Below are 24338 nucleotides of genomic sequence, written 5' to 3' on the forward strand. Positions count from 1 at the left end.
CTGAGGGAGCGCCGCACTGTCGGAGGGACAGTACTGAGGGAGCGCTGCAGTGTCAGAGGGGCAGTGCTGAGGGATCACCGCACTTTCGGAGGGGCAGTGCTGAGGGAGCGCTACAGTGTCGGAGGGGCAGTACTGAGGGAGCGCCGCACTGTCGGAGGGGCAGTACTGAGGGAGCGCAGCACTGTCGGAGGGGCAGTACTGAGGGAGAGCCGCACTGTCGGAGGGGCAGTATTGAGGGAGCGTCGCACTGTCGGAGGGGCAGTACTGAGGGAGCGCCGCACAATTGGAGGGGCAGTACCGACGGAGAGCCGCACTGTCGGAGGGGCAGTAATGAGGGAACGCTGCACTGTCAGAGGGGCAGCACTGAGGGAGCACCGCACTGTCGGAGGGGCAGTACTGAGGGAGCGCCGCACTGTCGGAGGGGCAGTACTGAGGGAACGCCGCACTGTCGGAGGGGCAGTATTGAGGGAGCTCCGCACTGTCGGAGCGGCAGTACTGAGGGAGCGCCGCACAATTGGAGGGGCAGTACCGAGGGAGAGCCGCACTGTCGGAGGGGCAGTAATGAGGGAACGCTGCACTATCGGAGGGGCAGCACTGAGGGAGCACCGCACTGTCGGAGGGGCAGTACTGTGGGTGCACCGCACTGTTGGAGGGTCAGTACTGATGAAGCGCTGCACTGTCGGAGGGGGCAGTACTGAGGATAGCCGCACTGTCGGAGGGACAGTACTGAGGGAGCGCTGCAGTGTCGGAGAGTCAGTACTGAGGGAGCGCCGCACTGTCGGAGGGGCAGTACTGAGGGAGCGCTGCAGTGTCGGAGGGGCAGCACTGAGGGAGCGCCACACTGTTGGAAGGGACAGTGCTGAGGGAGAGCCGCACTGTTGGAGGGGACAGTATTGAGGGAGCGCCGCACTTTCGGAGGGGCAGTACGGAGGGAGCGCTGCAGTGTCAGAGGAGCAGTGCTAAGGGATCGCCGCACTTTCGGAGGGGCAGTGCTGAGGGAGCGCTGCAGTGTCGGAGGGGCAGTACTGAGGGAGCACTGCACTGTCGGAGGGGCAGTAATGAGGGAACGCTGCACTGGCGGAGGGGCAGCACTGAGGGAGCACCGCACTGTCGGAGGGGCAGTACTGAGGGAGCACCGCACTGTTGGAGGGTCAGTACTGAGGGAGCGCCGCACTGTCGGAGGGGAAGTACTGAGGGAGCGCTGCACTGTCGAAGTGGCAGTACTGAGGGAGCGCTGCACTGTCGGAGGGGCAGTATTAGGGTGCCCCGCACTGATGGCGGGTCAGTACTGATGGAGTGACGCACTATCGGAGGGCAGTACTGAGGGAGTGCTGCAGTGTCGGAGGGGCAGCACTGAGGGAGAGCCTCACTGTCGGAGGGGCAGTACTGAGGAAGCGCCGCACTGTTGGAGGGGCAGTACTGAGGGAGAGCCGCACTGTCGGAGGGGCAGCATTGAGGGAGCGCCGCACAATCTGAGGGGCTGAACTGCAGGAGTGCTGCACTGTCGGAAGAGCAGTACTGAGGGAGGGCCGTGCAGTCGGAGAGTCAGTACTGTGGGAGCGCTGCACTGTTGGAGGGGCAGTATGAGGGAGTGCTGCACTGTCGGAGGGCAGCACTGAGGGAGCGCTGCACTGTCGGAGGGGCAGTACTGAGGGAGTGCCGCACTGTCGGAATGTCAGTGCTGAGAGAGTGCTGCACTGTCGAAGGGGCATTACTGAGGGAGCGCCACACTGTTGGAGGGGACAGTACTGAGGGAGCGCCGCACTGTCGGAGGGCCAGTACTGAGGGAGCGCTGCAGTGTCAGAGGTGCAGAGCTGAGGGATCGCCGCACTTTTGGAGCGGCAATACTGAGGGAGTGCCTCACTGTCGGAGGAGCAGTACTGAGGAAGCGCCGCACTGTCGGAGCGGCAGTACTGAGGGAGTGCCTCACTGTCGGAGGGTCAGTGCTGAGGGAGTGCCGCACCGTCAGAGTGGCAGTACTGAGGGATCGCAGCACTGTTGGAGCGGCAGTATTGAGGGAGTGCCTCACTGTCGGGCGGTCAGTGCTGAGGGAGTGCCGCACTGTCGGAGGGGGCAGTAATGAGGGAGAGCCGCACTGTCGGAGGGGGCAGTACTGAGGGAGAGCCGCACTGTCGGAGGGGCAGTATTGAGGGAGCGCCGCACTGTTGGAGGGGCGGTACTGAGGGAGCGCCACACAATTGGAGGGGCAGTACCGAGGGAGAGCCGCACTGTCGGAGGGGCAGTAATGAGGGAACGCCGCACTGTCTGAAGGGCAGTACTGAGGGAGCGCTGCACTGTCGGAGGGGCGGTACTGAGGGAGCGCAGCTCTGTTGGAGCGGCAGTGCTGAGGGAGTGCCACAATGTCGGAGGGGCAGTACTGAGGAAGCACCGCACTGTTGGAGGGGCAGTACTAATGGAGCGCCGCAATGTGGGAGGGGCAGTACTGAGGGAGCGCCGCACTGTCGGAGGGTCAGTGCTGAGGGAGTGCCGCACTGTCGGAGGGGGCTGTACTGAGGGAGAGCCGCACTGACGGAGGGGCAGTATCGAGGGAGCGCCGCACTGTTGGAGGGGCAGTACTGGGGGAGCGCTGCACTGTCGGAGGGTCAGTGCTGAGGGGGTGCCGCACTGTTGGAGGGGGCAGTACTGAGGGAGAGCCGCACTGTCGGAGGGGCAGTATTGAGGGAGCGCCGCACTATTTGAGGGGCTGTACTTCAGGAGTGCTGCACTGTCGGAGGAGCGGTACTGAGGGAGGGCCGTGCAGTCGGAGAGTCAGTACTGTGGGAGCGCTGCACTGTCGGAGGGCAGCACTGAGGGAGCACTGCAGTGTCGGAGGTGCAGTACTGAGGGAGCGCTGCACTGTCTGAGGGGCAGTACTGAGGGAGCGCCGCACTGTCAGAGGGGCAGTACTGAAGGAGAGCAGCACTGTCGGAGGGGCAGTACTGAGGGAGCGCTGCAGTGTCGGAGGTGTGATGAAATATTCCATTCATCACTGCCTGTGACTGTGGTCGGTTTCAGTGTCATTTCCCTTCCCCCAGTCCTCATTGTATTGTTTATTGGAATGTGCTGGAATGTGCTGTGTGTGTAGGGCTCCGCCCATACCTGGCCCCTTTTGTAAGCTAGCTCAGTCTGGCCTCAGTCTCCAGAAGGAAGATACCTCTCTCTCTTACGTGTTACTTTCTAAGTTAATAAAAGCCTTGTTTTGTTTCGCTAACATCGAGTCTCGGAATTATTGAGGCACATCAATTTTATTAACTTATTTTTCAACACTATGGATCAACTCCTGAAACCCGAACGTTTGGATTTGGATCAACATGCTCTGGATGCATCAGCACGCTTCGGACACTGGTTTGAGTGTATGGAATTCTTCCTGGACAATTCCGCAGCCGTCAAAGACGCTACGGACGCTGCGAGGATGAGACCCGGAATTCTGCGGAATTGGGTAAGCCACCGGGTTTACCCCCTCATCCAAGACGCCGATACGTACCTGGCCGCCTGCAACATCTTAAAGGTGCATTACCAGCAGCCTACGAATGAGGTGTATGCTAGGCATCTGCTCGCTACTCGCGCACAGCGACCTGGGGAATCGGTGGAGGAGTTCCTAAGCACCCTGAAAATGCTTGGCAAAGACTGCAAGTGCCGAGATGTAAAAGCCGCAGTGTACACTGACGAGCTTGTTCGCGATGCCTTTATCACAGGCCTCAGCTCCACTTACATCCGGCAAAGACTGCTGGAAAAAACGGGGTTGGACCTGAAACAGGCTGCGGACACCGCGCGATCCCTGGACGTGGCCCAGAGAAACTCGGACGCCTACTCTTTGGCCCACGCCGTCCACGCCACCACGTGTGCACCGAGGGCGCCGCCATCTTGGAAGGCATCTTCCCCGCCCAGCAGCCCGACACCGGCGGGGCCCCGCTCTCCCCCCAGAAGCCCTACGACAGCCGTGACGCGTCAGGGGCCCAACTGCTACTTCTGCGGGCAGCCAAAACACACCAGAAACCTGTGCCCGGCGAAAGGCACCACCTGCTTTAAGTGCGGTAAGAAGGGGCACTTCGGGAAGGTGTGCAGAGGGAACCCCGCCGGAAAACCAACCGCCGGAAAACCCGCCACCGCCGCGTGTGCGCTGTGGGAGCGGCCATCTTGGACGCCATCTTGCCTGACCTCGTGGGGTCCGCCATCTTATGAGCAGACAGCGTGGACGCCATCTTGTATTGATCAGGGCCCTGCAGTGGCATCGGTCACAGTGGACCAGACCAGGCCGCACCCGCTATCCAAATCAATGGTGGACATCGAGGTAAACGGGTGTCGGGTTAAATGTTTAATTGACAGTGGAAGCACGGAGAGTTTTATCCACCCTGAACTGGCACAGCAACTCTCCCTAAAGGTGGTCCCTGCTCAGGGTACCATCTCTATGGCTGATAAAACCCAGACATCGACCATTCTGGGTTACTGCACGGTACAATTGGGCATTAACGGAACTGTATACGATAATTTTAAAGTATTAATCATGAAGAACCTATGTGCGAGCGTGATCTTGGGCCTGGATTTCCAGTGCAACCACCAAAGCATCACGCTCAAGTACGGTGGGTCCCAGCCGCCCCTCACAGTGTGCGGTCTGGCTACCCTGAAGGTAAAGCCGCCTTCGCTATTCGCGAACCTTACCCCTAACTGCCGGCCAATAGCGACCAAAAGCAGGAGGTACAGCTGGGAGGACAGGCGGTTTATCGCGACCGAGGTAGACAGGCTCCTGAAAGAGCGCATTATTGAACGCAGCAACAGCCCGTGGCGCGCCCAAGTGGTAGTGGTAAGGGGTAGCGAGAAGAAACGGATGGTGATCGACTATAGTCAAACGATCAACAGGTACACCCAACTAGACGCCTACCCGCTACCCCGCATATCAGAAATGGTGAACCAAATCGCCCAATACCGGGTGTTCTCCACCATCGACCTCAAGTCAGCGTACCACCAGCTCCCTATCAGACCAGAGGACCGCCCGTACACCGCCTTCGAGGCGAACGGACGCCTCTACCAATTCCTCAGAGTCCCCTTTGGGGTGACGAATGGGGTCTCGGTTTTTCAGAGGGAGATGGACCGCATGGTCGATGACCACCACTTGCAGGCAACCTTCCCCTACCTCGACAACGTCACCATCTGCGGCCACAATCAGCAGGATCGCGACTCGAACCTCGAGAGGTTCCTGGAAACCGCACAAAAACTCAACCTCACCTACAACGAGGACAAGTGCGTTTTCAACACCACGCGCCTCTGCATACTAGGCAGCGTGGTGGAGAATGTGGAAATTGGACCAGACCCCGACCGATTGCGCCCCCTACGGGAGCTGCCCCTGCCCAACACTCCCAAAGCCCTGAAAAGGTGCCTGGGGTTATTTACTTATTATTCCCAATGGGTCCCCAACTACTCCGACAAAGCCCGCCCCCTCTTGAAAGCATCCTCTTTTCCGCTCCCTGCTGAGGCCCACGCCGCCTTCAAAAGCATTAAGCAGGATATTGAGCGGGCCACGCTACAGGCAGTGGACGAGAACACTCCATTTCAAGTGGAAAGTGATGCGTCTGACTTCGCCTTGGCGGCCACCCTCAACCAGGCGGGGCGGCCCGTAGCTTTCTTCTCGAGGACCCTCCAAGGGCCCGAGATCAGACACTCCTCCGTGGAAAAGGAGGCCCAAGCCATCGTGGAGGCAGTGCGCCACTGGCGCCACTACCTAGCCGGCAAACGCTTCACCCTACTTACCGACCAGCGGTCGGTAGCGTTTATGTTCAATAATAAACAGAGGGGGAAGATTAAGAATGATAAGATTCTTAGGTGGCGGATCGAGCTCTCCACCTTCGAGTACGACATCATTTACCGGCCAGGGGCCCTTAACGAATCCCCCGACGCCCTCTCATGAGGGATGTGTGCCAGCGCCACCGGGGATCGGCTACAGACCCTCCACAATGACCTCTGCCACCCAGGGGTCACGCGGCTGTTCCACTTCATAAAGTCCCGTAACTTACCCTACTCGATTGAGGAAGTTCGGTCTCTGACCAGGAACTGCCGCACTTGCGCTGAGTGCAAGCCTCGGTTCTACCGCCCAGATAGAGCCCACTTAATCAAAGCTACACGGCCCTTTGAGCGGCTCAGCTTAGATTTCAAGGGCCCCCTCCCGTCCGTCGACCGCAATGTTTACTTCCTGAACATTGTGGACGAATACTCCCGGTTCCCATTCGCCTTCCCCTGCCCAGACATGACCAGCGCCACGGTCATTAAATGCCTCAACAGCCTGTTCTGCCTGTTCGGTATGCCGAGCTACATCCATACGGATAGGGGGGCGTCCTTCATGAGTGAAGAGCTACGCCAGTACATGCTGTCCAAGGGGATCGCCACGAGCCATACCACCAGCTACAACCCCCGGGGTAACGGACAAGTGGAGCGAGAGAACGGGACAGTATGGAAAGCAGTCACTCTAGCTCTAAGGACCAAGGGCCTCCCTATCTCCCGCTGGCAGGAAGTCCTCTCGGATGTGCTCCATTCGATACGGTCGCTATTGTGTACGGCCACTAATGCCACGCCTCATGAACGAATGTTTGTCTTTCCCCGGAAATCCACCTCAGGCGTATCCATGCCGTCATGGCTCTCCACCCCAGGTCCGGTACTCGTGCGAAGGCATGTGAGGGGCCACAAGACGGACCCTCTCGTGGAGCCAGTACACCTACTCCACGCCAACCCCCAATACGCATATGTCCGGCACGCCGATGGAAGGGAGGACACCGTGTCCATAAAAGACGTCGCCCCAGCCGGCATCGACAACAACCACGGCAATAGCAGCAACAACGATCACAGCAACTCTTACCCACCCACTACTCTTTCATCACCCCCGGAAGAACATCGACCAACGGCACCCCCACCAACTACCCCTTCAACAACACTGGCTGCACCCCCGGCAGAGACCCAGGAGACTACCGGGGACACCCAGCCGACACCCGCGGCACCACAACAGCCACGTCGGTCGCAGAGGACTATCAAACCCCCGAACAGACTAAGGCCTAGAAATTCGGTAGGCTTAGCGCCGCTTTTGAGGCGCTAGAGGGCCTAGCGCCGGAGTTATGGCCAGTTTGGAAATTGAGTGGGTCCCTAAATCGCCGTTAGGCCGTTAGCGCTGCGCCGGCACCGATGACGTCATCGGTGTGCGCAGTGTCCCGGTTGCCATGGTAACCCGCCCGAACTCCGAAATTGACTTGCGGCCGCCTCGCCCGTGGCAGCCGCAAGCAACGTTCTGGCAGAGGTGCCTTACTGGACTTTGCGCCGGCGCATTAAAGGCCCCGCGGCGGCCGGCCGCTTTCCCGCCGGCTGCGTGGCCACAGCTCCCTCCCCGGACTTCTCCCCCCCCACCCCCGGGACAGATGCAAGCCCGGCACTTGTCCGAGGTGCCGGGCTCATTTTTACAATGATTTTCGCGGGCCGCGGCCGGGTGCAGGCAGCTCCTCCTTAAGGGAAGGAGGAGGTCTGCACTTCCCGAACCTGCCGCACCGCAGCGGGCGCCGCAGCGCCGGAATAGCGCCGCAATTCAGCGCGTAGCGCCCGTTTTCAGGCGCAAACAGCTTTCAGCAGCGCCGTCAGCCGTTTGGGCGCAGAACTAGTGAATTTTTGGCCCGCCCAGCGCGACTTAGCTCCGGCACTAACTTCCGGCGCTAAAGCCGTCGCTGCGCCAAAACCCAATTTCTAGGCCTAAATCTATAGAAGGGGTGAATGTGATAAAATATTCCATTCATTACTGCCTGTGACTGTGGTCGGTTTCAGTGTCATTTCCCTTCCCCCAGTCCTCATTGTATTGTTTATTGGGATGTGCTGGAATGTGCTGTGTGTGTAGGGCTCCGCCCATACCTGGCCCCTTTTGTAAGCTAGCTCAGTCTGGCCTCAGTCTCCAGAAGGAAGATACCTCTCTCTCTTACGTGTTACTTTCTAAGTTAATAAAAGCCTTGTTTTGTTTCGCTAACATCGAGTCTCGGAATTATTGAGGCACATCAGGAGGTGCAGTACTGAGGGAGTGCTGCACTGTCGGAGGGGCAGTACTGAGGGAGCGCCGCACTGCCAGAGGGGCAGTACTGAAGGAGAGCAGCACTGTTGGAGGGCCAGTAATGAGGGAGTGCCGTACTGTCGGAGGGGCAGTACTGAGGGAGTGCTGCACTGTGGAGTGGCAGTACTGAGGGAACGCTGCACTGTCGGAGGGGCAGTACTGAGGGAGTGCTGCACTGTCGGAGGGGCAGTACTGAGGGAGTGCTGCACTGTCGGAGGGGCAGTACTGAGGGAGCGCCGCACTGGCGGAGGGGAAGTACTGAGGGAGCGCTGCACTGTCGGAGTGGCAGGACTGAGGGAGCGCCGCACTGTCGGATGGGCAGTATTAGGGTGCCCCGCACGGATGGAGGGTCAGTACTGAGGGAGTGACGCACTGTCGGAGGGCAGTACTGAGGGAGCGCTGCAGTGTCAGAGGGGCAGCACTGAGGGAGAGCCTCACTGTCGGAGGGGCAGTACTGAGGAAGCGCCGCACTGTTGGAGGGGCAGGAGTAATGGAGCGCCGCACTGTCGGAGGGGCAGTACTGATGGAGTGCCGCAATGTTGGAGGGGCAGTACTGAGGGAGAGCCGCACTGTCGGAGGGGCAGTATTGAGGGAGCGCCGCACAATCTGAGGGGCTGTACTGCAGGAGTGCTGCACTGTCGGAAGAGCAGTACTGAGGGAGGGCCGTGCAGTCAGAGAGTCAGTACTGAGAGAGTGCTGCACTGTCGAAGGGGCATTACTGAGGGAGCGCCACACTGTTGTAGGGGACAGTACTGAGGGAGCGCCGCACTGATGGAGGGTCAGTACTGAGGGAGCGCTGCAGTCTCAGAGAGTCAGTACTGAGGGAGCGCTGCAGTGTCGGAGGTGCAGTACTGAGGGAGTGCCGCACTGTCGGAATGTCAGTACTGAGAGAGTGCTGCACTGTCGAAGGGGCATTACTGAGGGAGCGCCAGGCTGTTGGAGGGGACAGTACTGAGGGAGCGCCGCACTGTTGGAGGGCCAGTACTGAGGGAGCGCTGCAGTGTCAGAGGGGCAGAGCTGAGTGATCGCCGCACTGTTGGAGCGGCAGTACTGAGGGAGTGCCTCACTGTCGGAGGGGCAGTACTGAGGAAGCGCCGCACTGTCGGAGCGGCAGTACTGAGGGAGTGCCTCACTGTTGGATGTTAGTGCTGAGGGAGTGCCGCACTGTCGGAGTGGCAGTACTGAAGGAGCGCAGCAGTGTTGGAGTGGCAGTACTGAGGGAGTGCCTCACTGTTGGAGTGGCAGTACTGAGGGAGTGCCTCACTGTCGGAGGGGCAGTACTGAGGGAGCGCAGCACTGTTGGAGCGGCAGTATTGAGGGTGTGCCTCACTGTCGGACGGTCAGTGCTGAGGGAGTGCCGCACTGTCGGAGGGGGCAGTACTGAGGGAGAGCCGCACTGTCGGAGGTGCAGTATTGAGGGAGCGCCGCACTGTTGGAGGGGCGGTACTGAGGGAGAGCCGCACTGTCGGAGGGGCAGTATTGAGGGAGCGCCGCACAATCTGAGGGGCTGTACTGCAGGAGTGCTGCACTGTCGGAAGAGCAGTACTGAGGGAACGCCGCACTGTCGGAGGGGCAGTACTGAGGGAACGCCGCACAATTGATGGGGCAGTACCGAGGGAGAGCCGCACTGTCGGAGGGGCAGCACTGAGGGAGCGCCGCAATGTTGGAGGGGCAGTACTGAGGGAGAGCCGCACTGTCGGAGGGGCAGTATTGAGGGAGCGCCGCACAATCTGAGGGGCTGTACTGCAGGAGTGCTGCACTGTCGGAAGAGCAGTACTGAGGGAACGCCGCACTGTCGGAGGGGCAGTACTGAGGGAACGCCGCACTGTCGTAGTGGCAGTACTGAGGGAGCGCTGCACTGTCGGAGTGGCAGTACTGAGGGAACGCCGCACTGTCGTAGTGGCAGTCCTGAGGGAGCGCTGCACTGTCGGAGGGGCAGTACTGAGGGAACGCCGCACTGTCGGAGGGGCATTACTGAGGGAACGCCGCACTGTCGTAGTGGCAGTACTGAGGGAGCGCTGCACTGTCGGAGGGGCAGTACTGAGGGAACGCCGCACTGTCGGAGGGGCAGTACTGAGGGAACGCCGCACTGTCGTAGTGGCAGTACTGAGGGAGCGCTGCACTGTCGGAGGGGCAGTACTGAGGGAACGCCGCACTGTCGTAGTGGCAGTCCTGAGGGAGCGCTGCACTGTCGGAGGGGCAGTACTGAGGGAACGCCGCACTGTCGGAAGGCAGTACTGAGGGAGCGCTGCACTGTCGGAGGGGCAGTACTGAGGGAGTGCTGCACTGTCAGAGGGGCACTACTGAGGGAGCGCTGCACTGTCGGAGGGGCAGTACTGAGGGAGTGCAGCACTGTCGGAGGGTCAGTACTGAGGGAGTGCTGCACTGTTGGAGGGGCAGTACTGAGGCAGCGCCGCACTGTCGGAGGGGCAGTACTGAGGGAGCGCTGCACTGTCGGAGGGGCAGTACTGAGTGAGCGCCGCAGTGTCGGAGGGGCAGTACTGAGGGAGCGCCGCACTGTCGGAGGGGCAGTACTGACGGAGCGCCGCACTGTCGGAGGGGCAGTACTGAGGGAGTGCCGCACTGTCGGATGGCCAGTACTGAGGGAGTGCCACACTGTCGGAGGGGCAGCACTGATCGAGCGCCACACTGTCGGAGGGTCAGTGCTGAGGGAGAGCCGCACTGTCGGAGGGGGCAGTACTGATGGAGCGCCGAACTTTCAGAGGGGCAGCACTGAGTGAGGTCCGCACAGTGGGAGAGTCAGTACTGTGGTAGCGCAGCACAATTGGAGAGGCAGTATCGAGGGAGCGCTGCACTGTCGGACGGGCAGTACTGAGGGAGAGCTGCACTGTCGGAGGGGCAGTACTGAGGGAACGCCGCACTGTCGGAGGGGCAGTACTGAGGGAGCGCTACATTTTTGAAGGGGCAGTACTGAGGGAGCGCCGCACTGTCAGAGGGGCAGTACTGAGGGAGCGCCGCACTGCCGGAGAGTCAGTACTGAAGGAGCACCGCACTGTCGGAGGGGCAGTACTGAGGGAGAGCTGCAGCATCAGAGGGGCAGTACCATGGGAGCGCTGCACTGTCGGAGGGGCAGTACTGAGTGAGCGCCGCAGTCTCGGAGGGGCAGTACTGAGAGAGCGCCGCACTGTCGGAGGGGCAGTACTGAGGGAGCGCCGCACTGTCGGAGGGGCAGTATGAGGGTGCGTCGCACTGATGGACGGTCAGTACTGAGGGAGTGACGCACGGTCGGAGGGGCTGTACTGAGGGAGCGCTGCAGTATCAGAGGGGCAGTACTGAGGGAATGCCGCACTGTCGGAGGGCCAGTACTGAGGGAGTGCCGCACTGTCGGAGGGGCAGTACTGAAGGAGCACTGCACTGTCGGAGGGGCAGTACTGATGGAGCGCCACACTGTCGGAGGGTCAGTGCTGAGGGAGTGCCGCACTGTCGGATGGGCAGTACTGAGGGAGCGCTGCACTATCGGACGGGCAGTACTGAGGGAGAGCTGCACTGTCGGATGGGCAGTACTGAGGGAGCGCTGCACTGTCAGAGGGGCAGTACTGAGGGAGCGCTGCACTTTTGGAGGGGCAGTACTGAAGGAGCGCCGCACTGCCGGAGAGTCAGTACTGAAGGAGCGCCGCACTGTTGGAGGGGCAGTACTGAGGGAGCGCTGCAGTGTCGGAGGGGCAGTACTGAGAGAGTGCTGCACTGTCGGAGTGGCAGTACTGAGGGAGCGCCAAACTGATGGAGGGCCAGTAATGAGGGAGCGCCGTACTGTCGGAGGGCCAGTACTGAGGGAGCGCCGCAGTGTCGGAGGGCCAGTGCTGGGGGATCGCCACACTGTCGGAGGGGCAGTGCTGAGGGAGCGCTGCAGTGGCGGAGGGGCAGTACAGAGGGAGCACCGCACTGTTGGAGGCGCAGTACTAATGAACAGCCGCAATGTGGGAGAGTCAGTGCTGAGGGAGTGCCGCACTGTCGGCGGGGCAGTACTGAGGGAGAGCCGCACTGTCGGAGGGGCAGTACTGAGGGAGTGCCGCACTGTCAGAGGGGCAGTACTGAAGGAGAGCAGCACTGTTGGAGGGCCAGTAATGAGGGAGTGCCGTACTGTCGGAGGGGCAGTACTGAGGGAGTGCTGCACTGTGGAGTGGCAGTACTGAGGGAACGCTGCACTGTCGGAGGGTCAGTGCTGAGGGAGTGCCGCACTGTCGGAGGGGGCAGTACTGAGGGAGAGCCGCACTGACGGAGGGGCAGTATCGAGGGAGCGCCGCACTGTTGGCGGGGCGCTACTGAGGGAGCGCTGCACTGTCGGAGGGGCAGTACTGAGGGAGCGCCGCACTGTCGGAGGGGCAGTATTGAGGAAGCACCGCACTGTTGGAGGGGCAGTACGAATGGAGAGCCGCAATGTGGGAGGGGCAGTGCTGAGGGAGCGCCGCACTGTCGGAGGGTCAGTGCTGAGGGAGTGCCGCACTGTCTGAGGGGCAGTACTGATGGAGCGCCGCACTGTCGGAGGGTCAGTGCTGAGGGAGTGCCGCACTGTTGGAGGGGGCAGTACGGAGGGAGAGCCGCACTGTCGGAGGGACAGTATTGAGGGAGCGCCGCACTATCTGAGGGGCTGTACTTCAGGAGTGCTGCACTGTCGGAGGAGCGGTACTGACGGAGGGCAGTGCAGTCGGAGAGACAGTACTGTGGGAGCGCTGCACTGTTGGAGGGGCAGTACTGATGGCATGCTGCACTATCAGAGGGGCAGTACTGAGGGAGCGCTGCACTGTCGGACGGGCAATACTGAGTGAGAGCTGCACTGTTGGAGGGGTAGTAATGAGGGAGTGCTGCACTGTCGGAGGGGCAGTACTGAGGGAGCGCTGCAATGTCGGAGGGGCAGTACTGAGGGAGCGCCACACTGTTGGAGGGGCAGTACTGAGGGAGCGCCGCACTGTCGGAGGGGCAGTATGAGGGTGCGCCGCACTGATGCAGGGTCAGTACTGAGGGAGTGATGCACTGTTGGAGGGGCTGTACTGAGGGAGAGCCGCACTGTCGGAAGGCAGTACTGAGGGAGCGCTGCACTGTCGGAGGGGCAGTACTGAGGGAGTGCTGCACTGTCAGAGGGGCACTACTGAGGGAGCGCTGCACTGTCGGAGGGGCAGTACTGAGGGAGTGCAGCACTGTCGGAGGGTCAGTACTGAGGGAGTGCTGCACTGTTGGAGGGGCAGTACTGAGGCAGCGCCGCACTGTCGGAGGGGCAGTACTGAGGGAGCGCTGCACTGTCGGAGGGGCAGTACTGAGTGAGCGCCGCAGTGTCGGAGGGGCAGTACTGAGGGAGCGCCGCACTGTCGGAGGGGCAGTACTGACGGAGCGCCGCACTGTCGGAGGGGCAGTACTGAGGGAGTGCCGCACTGTCGGATGGCCAGTACTGAGGGAGTGCCACACTGTCGGAGGGGCAGCACTGATCGAGCGCCACACTGTCGGAGGGTCAGTGCTGAGGGAGAGCCGCACTGTCGGAGGGGGCAGTACTGATGGAGCGCCGAACTTTCAGAGGGGCAGCACTGAGTGAGGTCCGCACAGTGGGAGAGTCAGTACTGTGGTAGCGCAGCACAATTGGAGAGGCAGTACTGAGGGAACGCCGCACTGTCGGAGGGGCAGTACTGAGGGAGCGCTACATTTTTGAAGGGGCAGTACTGAGGGAGCGCCGCACTGTCAGAGGGGCAGTACTGAGGGAGCGCCGCACTGCCGGAGAGTCAGTACTGAAGGAGCACCGCACTGTCGGAGGGGCAGTACTGAGGGAGAGCTGCAGCGTCAGAGGGGCAGTACCATGGGAGCGCTGCACTGTCGGAGGGGCAGTACTGAGTGAGCGCCGCAGTCTCGGAGGGGCAGTACTGAGAGAGCGCCGCACTGTCGGAGGGGCAGTACTGAGGGAGCGCCGCACTGTCGGAGGGGCAGTATGAGGGTGCGTCGCACTGATGGACGGTCAGTACTGAGGGAGTGACGCACGGTCGGAGGGGCTGTACTGAGGGAGCGCTGCAGTATCAGAGGGGCAGTACTGAGGGAATGCCGCACTGTCAGAGGGCCAGTACTGAGGGAGTGCCGCACTGTCGGAGGGGCAGTACTGAAGGAGCACTGCACTGTCGGAGGGGCAGTACTGATGGAGCGCCACACTGTCGGAGGGTCAGTGCTGAGGGAGTGCCGCACTGTCGGATGGGCAGTACTGAGGGAGCGCTGCACTATCGGACGGGCAGTACTGAGGGAGAGCTGCACTGTCGGATGGGCAGTACTGAGGGAGCGCTGCACTGTCGGAGGGGCAGTACTGAGGGAGCGCTGCACTTTTGGAGGGGCAGTACTGAAGGAGCGCCGCACTGCCGGAGAGTCAGTACTGAAGGAGCGCCGCACTGTTGGAGGGGCAGTACTGAGGGAGCGCTGCAGTGTCGGAGGGGCAGTACTGAGAGAGTGCTGCACTGTCGGAGTGGCAGTACTGAGGGAGCGCCAAACTGATGGAGGGCCAGTAATGAGGGAGCGCCGTACTGTCGGAGGGCCAGTACTGAGGGAGCGCCGCAGTGTCGGAGGGCCAGTGCTGGGGGATCGCCACACTGTCGGAGGGGCAGTGCTGAGGGAGCGCTGCAGTGGCGGAGGGGCAGTACAGAGGGAGCACCGCACTGTTGGAGGCGCAGTACTAATGAACAGCCGCAATGTGGGAGAGTCAGTGCTGAGGGAGTGCCGCACTGTCGGCGGGGCAGTACTGAGGGAGAGCCGCACTGTCGGAGGGGCAGTACTGAGGGAGTGCCGCACTGTCAGAGGGGCAGTACTGAAGGAGAGCAGCACTGTTGGAGGGCCAGTAATGAGGGAGTGCCGTACTGTCGGAGGGGCAGTACTGAGGGAGTGCTGCACTGTGGAGTGGCAGTACTGAGGGAACGCTGCACTGTCGGAGGGGCAGTACTGAGGGAGTGCTGCACTGTCAGGGGGCAGTACTGAGGGAGTGCTGCACTGTCGGAGGGGCAGTACTGAGGGAGCGCCGCACTTGCAGAGGGGCAGTACTGAGGGAGCGCCGCACTGCCGGAGAGTCAGTACTGAAGGAGCGCCGCACTGTTGGAGGGGCAGTACTGAGTGAGCGCTGCAGTGTCGGAGGGGCAGTACTGAGAGAGTGCTGCACTGTCGGAGTGGCAGTACTGAGGGAGCGCCAAACTGATGGAGGGCCAGTAATGAGGGAGCGCCGTACTGTCGGAGAGCCAGTACTGAGGGAGCGCCGCAGTGTCGGAGGGCCAGTGCTGGGGGATCGCCGCACTGTCGGAGGGGCAGTGCTGAGGGAGCGCTGCAGTGGTGGAGGGGCAGTACAGAGGGAGCACCGCACTGTTGGAGGGGCAGTACTGAGGGAGTGCTGCACTGTAGGAGGGGCAGTACTAAGGGAGTGCTGCACTGTAGGAGGGGCAGTACTGAGGGAGTGCCTCACTGTCGGAGGGGCAGTACTGACGAAGCGTCGCACTGTTGGAGGCGCAGTACTAATGAACAGCCGCAATGTGGGAGGGTCAGTGCTGAGGGAGTGCCGCACTGTCGGCGGGGCAGTACTGAGGGAGAGCCGCACTGTCGGAAGGGTAGTAATGAGGGAGTGCTGCATTGTCAGACGGCAGTACTGAGGGAGCGCCGCACTGTCGGACGGGCAGTACTGAGGGAGTGCCGTTCAGTCGGAGGGGCAGTGCTGAGGGAGAGCCGCTCAGTCGGAGAGGCAGGATAGAGGGTCCGCCGTACTATCAGGGGGCTGTCCTGAGGGAATGCCGCACTGTCGGAGGGGCAGCACTGAGGGAGCGCCGCACTGTCAGATGGGCTGTACTGCAGGAGTGCTGCACTGTCGGAAGAGCAGTACTGAGGGAGGGCCGTGCAGTCGGAGAGTCAGTACTGTGGGAGCGCTGCACTGTTGGAGGGTGATATACCTATCAATTCATCCAATGAAAAGCGACGAGTTAAGACAATAACTATAGGTTTTTATTGGCTAAATAACAGAGCCCACCCTCGTGGGTGATCGGATCCAACAAGGAGGAATACCAGCCAGTCGACCACCTTTATACCTGGGCAAGTAGGTGGAGCCATGGGCGGAGTCAGCAGTGGTCAGCCCAGGTATAACAGCGTGACAAGAGGCGACCTCGTGTAGTGATACAACAGTGTAAACAGTGATAACCATAGTGTAACGATATAACAGTGATAACCATAGTGTAACGATAGTGAACGATAAAAGTGGTTTACCACATTCACCCCTTGTTTAGATTTGAGTCCGGCGGGGTGAAGTGTACTACCAGTTCGGGTATGTCAGTCTGTCCGGAGGCCTCGTAAGCCTTTCCGATCGTCGCAGCAGCGGCGGCGGTGATGCAGTATCCGATGTTAATGCTGGTGTCTGCGTGGTCGGCGAAGGCTCGTGGGGTTCCGGCATGCCGTCTACCTGGGCTGGATTTGGGGGGGTGGTGGGGGGAAACGGTGGTGTCTCAGGGATGCCCGAGGGTGCGAGGTCTCGTAAGGAGACTGTGTCCTCCCGCCCGTCTGGCTATGCCACATAGGCGTACTGGGGGTTGGCGTGCAGGAGGTCCACCCTCTCGACCAGGGGGTCCGTTTTATGGGCCCTCGCGTGCTTTCGCAGCAAGACGGGCCCCGGCGAGGTCAGCCAAGTTGGTAGCGTGGTTCCCGTAGTCGACTTCCTGGGGAAAACAAACATTCGTTCATGGGGGGTGGTGTTAATGGCAGTGCAAAGCAGTGACCGGATGGAATGCAGCGCTGCCGGGAGGACTTCCTGCCAGCGAGAGGTTGGCAGGCCCTTAGACTTTAAGGCTAAGAGAACGGCCTTCCAGACAGTCGCGTTCTCTCTTTCCACCTGGCCGTTCCCTCGGGGGTTGTAGCTGGTGGTCCTGCTTGCAGCAATACCTCTCGCTAGTAGGAACTGGTGAAGTTCCTCGCTCATGAAGGAGGAGCCCCGGTCGCTATGTATATAGTTCGGGAACCCGAACACGGCGAAGAGGTCGTTCAGGCATTTGATGACTGTGGTACTGGTCATGTCTGGGCAGGGGAAGTCAAAGGGGAAACGGGAGTACTCGTCAATGATGTTGAGGAAGTTCACATTACGGTCAGAGGACGGGAGGGGCCCCTTAAAATCGATGCTCAAGCGCTCGAAGGGGCGGGTGGCCTTGATCAGGCTTGCTCTGTCCGGCCTAAAGAAATGCGGTTTGCATTCGGCACAGGTTTGGCAGTTCCTGGTCATGGTCCTGACCTCCTCGATGGAGTAGGGCAGGTTGCGGGCCTTAATGAAGTGGTAAAGTCTGGTGACTCCGGGGTGGCAGAGGTCGTTGTGGAGGGTCTGCAGTCTATCAATTTGCGCGTTGGCGCATGTACTTCGTGATAGAGCATCTGGGGGTTCGTTCAGTTTACCAGGCCGGTACAAGATCTCATAATCATAGGTGGAGAGCTCGATTCTCCACCTCAAGATCTTGTCGTTCTTGATTTTGCCCCTCAGCTTGTTATTAAACATAAAAGCGACCGAACGCTGGTCGGTGAGGAGGGTAAATCGTTTGCCTGCCAGGTAATGCCTCCAGCGTCGTACAGCCTCCACGATTGCCTGGGCCTCCTTCTCGACCGAGGAGTGTCGGATCTCAGGGCCCTGGAGGGTCCTTGAGAAGACGGCCACCGGTCTCCCCTCCTGGTTAAGGGTTGTGGCTAGGGCGAAGTCGGATGCATCGCTCTCCACTTGGAAAGGGATAGACTCATCCACCGCGTGCATTGTGGCCTTAGCAATGTCTCCCTTAATGAGGGAGAAGTCTGCGCACGCTTCTGCCGTCAGGGGGAAGGAGGCGGACTTCATGAGGGGTCTGGCTTTGTCCGCATAATTCGGCACCCATTGGGCATAGTAGGCGAAGAGCCCCAGGGTCCTCTTCAGCGCCTTTGGACAGTGGGGGAGGGGAAGCTCCATGAGGGGGCGCATTCTTTCGGGGTCGGGGCCGATGACTCCGTTCTCTACTATGCAGCCGAGGATGGCAAGGCGCGAGGTGTTAAACACACATTTCTCCTTATTGTAGGTGAGGTTCAGCCGTTGGGCCGTATGGAGGAATCTCTCCAGATTAACATCATGGTCCTGCCGGTCGCGGCCGCAGATGGTGACGTTATCTAGATAGGGGAACGTGGCTTGCAGCCCGTTCTGGTCAACCATCTGGTCCATCTCCCTTTGGAAGACCGAAACCCCGTTGGTGACGCCGAAGGGAACCCGAAGGAAGTGGTAGAGGCGGCCATTCGCCTCGAAGGCGATATACTGGCGGTCCTCAGGGCGGATAGGGAGTTGGTGGTAGGCCGACTTAAGGTCGATGGTAGAGAATATTCGGTACTGTGCAATCTGATTGACCATATCAGATATGCAGGGAAGAGGGTATGCGTCCAGCTGGGTGTACCGGTTTATGGTTTGGCTGTAGTCGATGACTAGGCGGTTTTTATCGCCGGTCTTAACGACTACGACCTGGGCACGCCAGGGGCTGTTGCTCCTCTCGATGATGCCCTCTTTCAGGAGACGCTGCACCTCAGAGCTAATAAAAGCTTTGTCCCCGGCGCTGTACCGCCTGCTCTTGGTAGCGACGGGTTTACAGTCGCGGGTGAGGTTGGCGAACAGGGAGGGGAGCGGATCCCTGAGGGTGGATAGGCCGCAGGTGGTACGCGGTGGGCGGTTTAAAGGCTGTTGGTTGTCGACTGTGAGTGGGGGGAGGGGTCCACCGTATGCCAAAGTGACACTTTGAAGGTGAGATTGGAAATCCAGCCCTAGTAGGACGGCAGCGCAGAGTTGGGGCAGGACGAGAAGTTTAAAATTTTTATACTCCGTGCCCCTAACCAACAGAGTCACAACACAGTATCCGCTGATGTCTGTTGAATGGGACCTCGACGCCATCGAGATCCGGTTGCACGTTGGCCGGACAGTGAGGGAGTAGTGGCTCACCGTGTCTGGATGGATGAAACTCTCCGTGCTTCCGCTGTTGAACAGGCAGGTCGTGGCGTGGCCGTTTACTTTGATGTCCATCATGGACTTGGACAGGTGATGCGGGCGAGCTTGGTCCAGTGTGACGGAGGCTAGTGTATGGCTGAGCGAGCTGCTGTAGTCTGCGGGTGAGGCTGCGGTCGGGTCTGGAGACAAGGTGGCGGTCGAGTGTGGTGAACAAAATGGCGGTGCCCACGACGTTGCATAAAATGGCGGAGAAGATGGCCGCCCCCACAACTCACATGAGGCACTGCCGGTGTCGGTGGCCTTGATCAAAGATGGCCGCCCCCACGACTCACACGAGGGGATACTGGCATCTGTGGCCTTGATGAAAGATGGTCGCCCCCACAACTCGCATGAGGCACTGCTTGCGTCTGTGGCTTTCCCCCTGCAGGCCTTCGCGAAGTGGCCTTTCTTGTGGCAGTCGGAGCAGGTCGCGTTTCTTGCAGGGCAGCGCGCCCTCGGGTGTTTCGCCTGGCCACAGAAAAAGCAGCCAGCGGCCCGATCGCGGGGCTCCGATGTCGCAGCCGGTACCAGGGGTGGCGGTCCCGATTGGGTCCGGGACGCCGACGCTGAGGTAGGTCCCAGAGGCGGCGGTGCGAGGGGTATTGCGGTCGGGCCCGAGTCCCAGGGTCGCGCAGCACAGTACCTGGAATACGCCTCGAGGTCCCGATGGGCCACTTCCAGAGAGCGAGCGAGGGCTGCAGCTGTGTTCAGGTCGAGGTCCTTTGATTCGAGCAGTCTTTGCCGTGAGTAGTCGGACCGAAGGCCTTTCACGAAGGCATCGCGGATATTCTCTTCAGTATTTTCTGCAGCCGTTACAGCTTTAAAGTCACAGTCCCTGCCGAGTGTTTGTAGCGCCCGTAAAAATTCATCTACAGACTCTCCTGGCTGTTGCGGGCGGGATCTTAGGAGGTGTCTGGCATACATAGAATTTATCGGGCTCCGGTACTGCTCTTGAAGCAGGTTGAGGGCGGCCTCGTATGTAGTAAGGTCCTGGATGAGTGCAAATACTTTTGGGCTCACTTGGGCGGTCAGAACTCTTAGTTTGGATCTCTGAGGCACGCCGGATTCTCCCAGGTAGGATTCGAAACAGCTCAGCCAGTGTTTGAAGTCGAGGGCTGAGTTTGCTGCCTGTGGGTTTAGATCCAGGTACGGCGGTCGGAGGGCTCGCAGCCAGGCCGGCTGCTGTGGCTGTTGTAGCTGGGCGTCTGACTGGTCGTTTGGCTGCTCCGTTAAAGACATTTCAAAATTTAGCCAATAAAATTGATATACCTATCAATTCATCCAATGAAAAGCGACGAGTTAAGACAGTAACTATAGGTTTTTATTGGCTAAATAACAGAGCCCACCCTCGTGGGTGATCGGATCCAACAAGGAGGAATACCAGCCAGTCGACCACCTTTATACCTGGGCAAGTAGGTGGAGCCATGGGCGGAGTCAGCAGTGGTCAGCCCAGGTATAACAGCGTGACAAGAGGCGACCTCGTGTAGTGATACTACAGTGTAAACAGTGATAACCATAGCGTAACGATATAACAGTGATAACTATAGTGTAACGATAGTGAACAAAAAAAGTGGTTTACCACAGAGGGGCAGTATGAGGGTGCGCCGCACTGATGGAGGGTCAGTACTGAGGGAGCGCTGCAGTGTCAGAGAGTCAGTACTGAGGGAGCGCTGCAGTGTCGGAGAGTCAGTACTGAGGGAGCGCTGCAGTGTCGGAGGTGCAGTACTGAGGGAGTGCCGCACTATCGGAATGTCAGTACTGAGAGAGTGCTGCACTGTCGAAGGGGCATTACTGAGGGAGCGCCACACTGTTGGAGGGGACAGTACTGAGGGAGCGCCACACTGTTGGAGGGCCAGTACTGAGGGAGCGCTGCAGTGTCAGAGGGGCAGAGCTGAGTGATCGCCGCACTGTTGGAGCGGCAGTATTGAGGGAGTGCCTCACTGTCGGAGGGGCAGTACTGAGGAAGCGCCGCACTGTCGGAGCGGCAGTACTGAGGGAGTGCCTCACTGTCGGAGGGTCAGTGCTGAGGGAGTGCCGCACTGTCGGAGTGGCTGTACTGAGGGAGTGCCTCACTGTCGGAGGGGCAGTACTGAGGGAGCGCAGCACTGTTGGAGCGGCAGTATTGAGGGAGTGCCTCACTGTCGGATGGTCAGTGCTGAGGGAGTGCCGCACTGTCGGAGGGGGCAGTACTGAGGGAGCGCCGCACTGTTGGAGGGGCGGTACTGAGGGAGCGCCGCACAATTGGAGGGGCAGTACCAAGGGAGAGCCGCAATGTCGGAGGGGCAGTAATGAGGGAACGCCGCACTGTCGGAGGGGCAGTATTGAGGGAGCGCCACACTGTTGGAGGGGCGGTACTGAGGGAGCGCCGCACAATTGGAGGGGCAGTACCAAGGGAGAGCCGCAATGTCGGAGGGGCAGTAATGAGGGAACGCCGCACTGTCGGAGGGGCAGCACTGAGGGAGCGCCGCACTGTCGGAGGGGCAGTACTGAGGGAGCGCCGCAAAGTCGGAGGGGCGGTACTGAGGCAGCGCCGCACTGTCGGAGGGGCAGTACTGAGGGAACGCCGCACTGTTGGAGTGGCAGTACTGAGGGAGCGCTGGACTGTCGGAGGGGCAGTACTGAGGGAGCGCCGCATTGTCGGAGGGGCAGTACTGAGGGAGCGCTGCACTGTCTGAAGGGCAGTACTGAGGGAGCGCTGCACTGTCGGAGGGGCAGTACTGAGGGAGCGCCGCACTGTCGGAGGGGCAGTTATGAGGGAGCGCAGCACTGTTGGAGCAGCAGTACTGAGGGAGTGCCACACTGTCGGAGGGGCAGTACTGAGGAAGCACCGCACTGTTGGAGGGGCAGTACTAATGGAGAGCCGCAATGTGGGAGGGGCAGTACTGAGGGAGCGCCGCACTGTCGGAGGGGGCAGTATCGAGGGAGCGCTGCACTGTTGGAGGGGCAGTACTGAGGGAGATCCGCACTGACGGAGGGGCAGTATCGAGGGAGCGCCGCACTGTTGGAGGGGCAGTACTGAGGGTGCACTGCACTGTCGGAGGGTCAGTACTGAGGGAGTGACGCACTGTCGGGCGGCAGTGCTGAGGGAGCGCTGCAGTGTCGGAGGGGCAGTACTGAGGGAGAGCCTCAGTGTCGGAGGGGCAGTATTGAGGAAGCACCGCACTGTTGGAGGGGCAGTACTAATGGAGCGCCGCAATCTGGGAGGGGCAGTACTGAGGGATCGCCGCACTGTCGGAGGGTCAGTGCTGAGGGACTGCCGCACTGTCGGAGGGTCAGTGCTAAGGGATTGCCGCACTGTTGGAGGGGGCAGTACGGAGGGAGAGCCGCACTGTCGGAGGGGCAGTATTGAGGGAGCGCCGCATTATCTGAGGGGCTGTACTTCAGGAGTGCTGCACTGTCAGAGGAGCGGTACTGAGGGAGGGCCGTGCAGTCGGAGAGACAGTACTGTGGGAGCACTGCACTGTTGGAGGGGCAGTACTGATGGCATGCTGCACTATCAGAGGGGCAGTACTGAGGGAGCGCCGCACTGTCGGACGGGCAGTACTGAGTGAGAGCTGCACTGTCGGAGGGGTAGTAATGAGGGAGTGCTGCACTGTCGGAGGGCAGCACTGAGGGAGCGCTGCAATGTCGGAGGGGCAGTACTGAGGGAGCGCCACACTGTCGGAGGGGCAGTACTGAGGGAGCGCCGCACTGTCGGAGGGGCAGTACTGAGGGAGTGATGCACTGTCGGAGGGGCTGTACTGAGAGAGAGCCGCACTGTCGGATGGCAGTACTGAGGGAGCGCCGCACTGTCGGAGGTGCAGTACTGAGGGAGTGCTGCACTGTCGGAGGGGCAGTACTGAGGCAGCGCCGCACTGTCGGAGGGGCAGTACTGAGGGAGCGCTGCACTGTCAGAGGGGCAGTACTGAGTGAGCGCCGCAGTGTCGGAGGGGCAGTACTGAGGGAGCGCCGCACTATCGGAGGGGCAGTACTGATGGAGCGGCGCACTGTCGGAGGGGCAATACTGAGGGAGTGCCGCACTGTCGGAGGGCCAGTACTGAGGGAGTGACGCACTGTCGGAGGGGCATTACTGAAGGAGCGCTGCACTGTCGGAGGGGCAGTACTGATGGAGCGCCACACAGCCGTAGGGTCAGTGCTGAGGGAGTGCCGCACTGTCGGAGGGGCAGTACTGAGTGAGGGCCGCACAGTGGGAGAGTCAGTACTGTGGGAGCGCAGCACAATTGGAGAGGCAGTATCGAGGAAGCGCTGCACTGTCGGACGGGCAGTACTGAGGGAGAGCTGCACTGTCGGAGGGGCAGTACTGAGGGAACGCCGCACTGTCGGAGGGGCAGAACTGAGGGAGCGCTGCACTGTCGGAGGGGCAGTACTGAGGGAGCGCTGCATTTTCGGAGGGGCAGTACTGAGGGGGCGCCGCACTGTCAGAGGGGAAGTACTGAGGGAGCGCCGCACTGTCAGAGGGGCAGTACTGAGGGAGCGCCGCACTGTCGGATGGGCAGTGCTGAGGGAGTGCTGCACTGTCGGAGGGGCAGTACTGAGGGAGCGCCGCACCATCGGAGGGGCGGTACTGAGGGAGCGCCGCACTGTCGGAGGTGCAGTACTGAGGGAGCGCCGCACTGTCGGAGTGGCGGTGCTGAGGTAGCGCCGCACCGTCGGAGGGGCGGGACTGAGGGAGCGCCGCACTGTCGGAGGGGCAGTACTGAGGGAGCGCCGCACTGTCGGAGGGGCAGTACTGAGGGTTCGCTGCACTGTCGGAAGGGCAGTACTGAGGGAGGGGTGCACTGTCAGAGGGGCAGTACTGAGGGAGTGCTGCACTGTCAGAGGGCAGTACTGAGGGAGCGCTGCAGTGTCGGAGGTGCAGTACTCAGGGAGCGCTGCACTGTCGGAGGGTCAGTACTGATGGCATGCTGCGCTATCAGAGGGGCAGTACTGAGGGAGTGCCGCACTGTCGGAGGGGCAGTACTGAGTGAGAGTTGCACAGTCGGAAGGGTTGTAATGAGGGAGTGCTGCACTGTCGGAGGGCTGTACTGAGGGAGCGCCGTATTGTCAGAGGGGCAGTACTGAGGGATCGCTGCATTGTCAGAAGGGCAGTACTGAGGGAGCGCTGCACTGTTGGAGGGGCAGTACTGAGGGACTGCAGCACTGTCAGAGGAGCAGTACTGATGGAGTGATGCACTGTCGGAGTGGCAGTACTGAGGGAGCGCTGCACTGTCGGAGGGTCAGTACTGAGTGAGAGCCGCAGTGTCGGAGGGCCAGTGCTGAGGGATCGCCGCACTGTCGGAGGGGCAGTGC

The 24338-nt window shown here is 60.7% G+C and overlaps 1 pseudogene; it reads right to left on the reverse strand.

Annotated features, from left to right (window-relative positions):
* The window catches only part of LOC147125375 (uncharacterized), a 126411-nt pseudogene that overhangs the window by 61230 nt on the left and 40843 nt on the right, over positions 1-24338 (reverse strand).

The sequence above is a fragment of the Somniosus microcephalus genome, chromosome 1 (assembly GCF_052327205.1).
Source record: "Somniosus microcephalus isolate GS21.2 chromosome 1, FLI_Smic_1.0, whole genome shotgun sequence".
Lineage (NCBI taxonomy): Eukaryota > Metazoa > Chordata > Chondrichthyes > Squaliformes > Somniosidae > Somniosus > Somniosus microcephalus.